Source organism: Palaemon carinicauda, chromosome 10, assembly GCF_036898095.1.
Source record: "Palaemon carinicauda isolate YSFRI2023 chromosome 10, ASM3689809v2, whole genome shotgun sequence".
In the NCBI taxonomy this organism is placed as follows: domain Eukaryota; kingdom Metazoa; phylum Arthropoda; class Malacostraca; order Decapoda; family Palaemonidae; genus Palaemon; species Palaemon carinicauda.
Window position 1 is genome coordinate 112,486,998 of NC_090734.1, and position 5,784 is coordinate 112,492,781.

Here is a 5,784-nt window from a genome sequence, read left to right on the forward strand (position 1 = left end):
GCAGTTGAGAATTATCAGCAGCAGATGCAGCTGAGAATAATCAGCAAGAGCAGCAGCAGTTGAGAATTATCAGCAGCAGTTGAGAATTATCAGCAGCAGATGCAGCTGAAAATAATCAGCAAAAGCAGCAGCAGCAGCTGAGAATAATCAGCAGCAGCTGCAGCTGAGAATAATCAACAAAAGCAGCAACAGATGCAGCTGAGAATAATCAGTGAAAAGCAGCAGCAGATGCAGTTGAAAATAATCAATAAAAGCAGCAACAGCTGAGAATAATCAGCAGCAGCAGCAGCTGAGAATAATCAGCAGCAGATGCACTTGAGAATAATCAATAAAAGCAGCAGCAGTTGAGAATAATCAGCAAAAGCAGCAGCAGCTGAGAATAATCAGCAAAAGCAGCAGCAGCTGAGAATAATCAGCAGCAGCAGCAGCAGCAGAGAATATTCAGCAGTAGATGCAGTTGAGAATAATCAGCAAAAGCAGCAGCAGCTGAGAATAATCAGCAAAAGCAGCAGCAGCTGAGAATAATCAGCAGCAGCAGCAGCAGCAGCAGCAGAGAATATTCAGCAGTAGATGCAGTTGAGAATAATCAGCAAAAGCAGCAGCAGCTGAGAATAATCAGCAGCAGCAGCAGCAGCAGCAGCAGCGGAGAATAATCAGCAGTAGATGCAGTTGAGAATAATCAGCAGCAGATGCAGCTGAGAATAATCCGCAAAAGCAGCAGCAGTTGAGAATAATCAGCAAAAGCAGCAACGGCTGATAATAATCAGCAGCAAATGCAGTTAAGAATAATCAGCAGCAGATGCAGCTGAGAATAATCTGTAAAAGCAGCAGCAGTTGATAATAATCAGTAAAAGCAGCAACAGCTGAGAATAATCAGCAGCAGATGCAGTTGAGAATAATCAGCAGCAGATGCAGTTGAGAATAATCACCTAAAGCAGCAGCAGCTGAGAATAATCAGCAAAAGCAGCAGCAGTTGAGAATAATCAGCAAAAGCAGCAGCAGCTGAGAATGATCAGCAGCAGATGCAGTTGAAAATAATCAGCAGCAGATGCAGCTGAGAATAATCAGCAAAAGCAGCAGCAGTTGCAAATAATCAGCAAAAGCAGCAGCAGCTGAGAATAATCAGCAGTAGATGCAGTTGGGAATAATCAGCAAAATCAGCAGCAGTTGAGAATAATCAGCGGCAGATGCGGCTAAGAAAAATCAGCAAAAGCAGCAGCAGTTGAGAATAATCTGCGGCAGATGCAGCTGAGAATAATCAGCAAAAGCAGCAGCAGTTGAGAATAATCAGCAAAAGCAGCAACGGCTGAGAATAATCAGCAGCAGATGCAGTTAAGAATAATCAGCAGCAAATGTAGCTGAGAATAATCAGCAAAAGCAGCAGCAGTTGAAAATAATCAGCAAAAGCAGCAGCAGTTGAAAATAATCAGCAAAAGCAGCAGCAGATGCAGTTGAGAATAATCAGCAAAAGCAGCAACGGCTGAGAATAATCAGCAGCAGATGCAGTTAAGAATAAATAGCAGCAAATGTAGCTGAGAATAATCAGCAAAAGCAGCAGCAGTTGAAAATAATCAGCAAAAGCAGCAGCAGTTGAAAATAATCAGCAAAAGCAGCAGCAGATGCAGTTGAGAATAATCAGCAAAAGCAGCAGCAGATGCAGTTGAGAATAATCAGCAAAAGCAGCAGCAGTTGAGAATAATCAGTAGCAAATGCAGTTGGGAATAATCAGCAAAAGCAGCAGCAGCTGATAATAATCAGCAAAAGCAGCAGCAGCTGAGAATGATCAGCAGCAGCTGCAGATGAGAATAATCAGCAGCAGCTGCAGCTGAAAATAATCAGCAGCAGCTACAGCTGAGATAATCAGCAGCAGATGCAGCTGAGAATGATCAGAAAAAGCAGCAGCAGTTGAGAATAATCAGTAGCAGATGCAGTTGGGAATAATCAGCAAAAGCAGATGCAGTTGGGAATAATCAGCAAAAGCAGCACCAGCTGATAATAATCAGCAAAAGCAGCAGCAGCTGAGAATAATCAGCAGCAGCTGCAGCTGAGATAATCAGCAGCAGCTGCAGCTGGGAATAATCAGCAAAAGCAGCAGCAGTTGAGAATAATCAGTAGCAGATGCAGTTGGGAATAATCGGCAAAAGCAGATGCAGTTGGGAATAATCAGCAAAAGCAGCAGCAGCTGATAATAATCAGCACAAGCAGCAGCAGCTGAGAATAATCAGCAGCAGCTGCAGCTGAGATAATCAGCAGCAGATGCAGCTGAGAATGATCAGCAAAAGCAGAAGCAGCTGAGAATAATAAGCCGCAGCTGCAGCTGAGAATAATCAGCAGCAGATGCTGTTGAGAATAATCAGCAGCAAATGCAGTTGAGAATAATCAGCAAAAGCAGCAGCAGCTGAGAATAATAAGCAGCAGCTGCAGCTGAGAATAATCAGCAGCAGATGCAGTTGAGAATAATCAGCAAAAGCAACAGCAGCTGAGAATAATCGGTAAAAGCAGCAGCAGCTGAGAATAATCAGTAGCAGCAGCAGCTGAAAATAATCAGCAGCAGATGCAGTTGAGAATAATCAGCAAAAGCAGCAGCAGCTGAAAATAATCAGCAGCAGCTGCAGCTGAGATAATCAGCAGCAGATGCAGTTGAGAATAATCAGCAAAAGCAGCAGCAGCTGAGAATAATCAGCAGCAGATGCAGTTGAGAATAATCAGCAGCAGATGCAGTTGAGAATAATCAGCAAAAGCAGCAGCAGCTGAGAATAATCAGCAAATGCAGCAGCAGTTGAGAATAATCAGCAAATGCAGCAGCAGCTGAGAATAATCAGAAGCAGCAGCAGCTGAGAATAATCAGCAAATGCAGCAGCAGCTGAGAATAATCAGCAAAAGCAGCAGCAGCTGAGAATAAACAGCAAAAGCAGCAGTAGCTGAGAATAATCAGCAGCAGATGCAGTTGAGAATAATCAGTAGCAGCAGCAGCTGAGAATAATCAGCAGCAGATGCAGTTGAGAATAATCAGCAAATGCAGCAGCAGCTGAGAATAATCAGCAAAAGCAGCAGCAGCTGAGAATAATCAGTAGAAGCAGCAGTTGAGAATAATCAGCAAAAGCAGCAGCAGCTGAGAATAATCAGCAAAAGCAGCAGCAGCTAAGAATAATCAGCAAAAGCATCAGTAGCTGAGAATAATCAGCAAAAGCAGCAGCAGCTGAGAATAATCAGCAAATGCAGCAGCAGCTGAGAATAATCAGCAAAAGCAGCAGCAGCTGGGAATAATCAGCAAAAGCAGCAGCAGTTGAGAATAATCAGTAGCAGATGCAGTTGGGAATAATCGGCAAAAGCAGATGCAGTTGGGAACAATCAGCAAAAGCAGCAGCAGCTGATAATAATCAGCAAAAGCAGCAGTAGCTGAGAATAATCAGCAAAAGCAGCAGTAGCTGAGAATAATCAGCAAAAGCAGCAGTAGCTGACAATAATCAGCAGAAGCAGCTGCTGAGAATAATCAGCAGCAGATGCAGCTGAGAATAATCAGCAGCAGCTGCAGCTGAGATAATCAGCAGCAGATGCAGCTGAGAATGATCAGAAAAAGCAGAAGCAGCTGAGAATAATAAGCAGCAGCTGCAGCTGAGAATAATCAGCAGCAGATGCTGTTGAGAATAATCAGCAGCAAATGCAGTTGAGAATAATCAGCAAAAGCAGCAGCAGCTGAGAATAATAAGCAGCAGCTGCAGCTGAGAATAATCAGCAGCAGATGCAGTTGAGAATAATCAGCAAAAGTAACAGCAGCTGAGAATAATCGGTAAAAGCAGTAGCAGCTGAGAATAATCAGTATTAGCAGCAGCTTAAAATAATCAGCAGCAGATGCAGTTGAGAATAATCAGCAAAATCAGCAGCAGCTGAAAATAATCAGCAGCAGCTGCAGCTGAGATAATCAGTAGCAGATGCAGTTGAGAATAATCAGCAAAAGCAGCAGCAGCTGAGAATAATCAGCAGCAGATGCAGTTGAGAATAATCAGCAGCAGATGCAGTTGAGAATAATCAGCAAAAGCTGCAGCAGCTGAGAATAATCAGCAAAAGCAGCAGCAGCTGAGAATAATCAGCAAATGCAGCAGCAGTTGAGAATAATCAGCAAATGCAGCAGCAGCTGAGAATAATCAGTAGCAGCAGCAGCTGAGAATAATCAGCAAATGCAGCAGCAGCTGAGAATAATCAGCAAAAGCAGCAGCAGCTAAGAATAATAAGCAAAAGCAGCAGTAGCTGAGAATAATCAGCAGCAGATGCAGTTGAGAATAATCAGCAGCAGCAGCAGCTGAGAATAATCAGCAGCAGATGCAGTTGAGAATAATCAGCAAATGCAGCAGCAGCTGAGAATAATCAGTAGCAGCAGCAGTTGAGAATAATCAGCAAATGCAGCAGCAGCTGAGAATAATCAGCAAAAGCAGCAGCAGCTGAGAATAATCAGCAAAAGCAGCAGCAGCTGAGAATAATCAGCAAATGCAGCAGCAGCTGAGAATAATCAGCAAAAGCAGCAGCAGCTGAGAATAATCAGCAAATGCAGCAGCAGCTGAGAATAATCAGCAAAAGCAGCAGCAGCTGAGAATAATCAGCAAATGCAGCAGCAGCTGAGAATAATCAGCAAAAGCAGCAGTAGCTGAGAATAATCAGCAGCAGATGCAGTTGAGAATAATCAGCAGCAGCAGCAGCTGAGAATAATCAGCAGCAGATGCAGTTGAGAATAATCAGCAAATGCAGCAGCAGCTGAGAATAATCAGCAAAAGCAGCAGCAGCTGAGAATAATCAGTAGCAGCAGCAGTTGAGAATAATCAGCAAATGCAGCAGCAGCTGAGAATAATCAGCAAAAGCAGCAGCAGCTGAGAATAATCAGTAGCAGCAGCAGTTGAGAATAATCAGCAAATGCAGCAGCAGCTGAGAATAATCAGCAAAAGCAGCAGCAGCTGAGAATAATCAGTAGCAGCAGCAGTTGAGAATAATCAGCAAATGCAGCAGCAGCTGAGAATAATCAGCAAAAGCAGCAGCAGCTGAGAATAATCAGTAGCAGCAGCAGTTGAGAATAATCAGCAAATGCAGCAGCAGCTGAGAATAATCAGCAAAAGCAGCAGCAGCTGAGAATAATCAGCAGCAGATGCAGTTGAGAATAATCAGCAAATGCAGCAGCAGCTGAGAATAATCAGCAAAAGCAGCAGCAGCTGAGAATAATCAGTAGCAGCAGCAGTTGAGAATAATCAGCAAATGCAGCAGCAGCTGAGAATAATCAGCAAAAGCAGCAGCAGCTGAGAATAATCAGTAGCAGCAGCAGTTGAGAATAATCAGCAAATGCAGCAGCAGCTGAGAATAATCAGCAAAAGCAGCAGCAGCTGAGAATAATCAGTAGCAGCAGCAGTTGAGAATAATCAGCAAATGCAGCAGCAGCTGAGAATAATCAGCAAAAGCAGCAGCAGCTGAGAATAATCAGTAGCAGCAGCAGTTGAGAATAATCAGCAAATGCAGCAGCAGCTGAGAATAATCAGCAAAAGCAGCAGCAGCTGAGAATAATCAGCAGCAGATGCAGTTGAGAATAATCAGCAAATGCAGCAGCAGCTGAGAATAATCAATAGCAGCAGCAGTTGAGAATAATCAGCAAATGCAGCAGCAGCTGAGAATAATCAGCACAAGCAGCAGCAGCTGAGAATAATCAGTAGCAGCAGCAGTTGAGAATAATCAGCAAATGCAGCAGCAGCTGAGAATAATCAGCAAAAGCAGCAGCAGCTGAGAATAATCAGTAGCAGCAGCAGT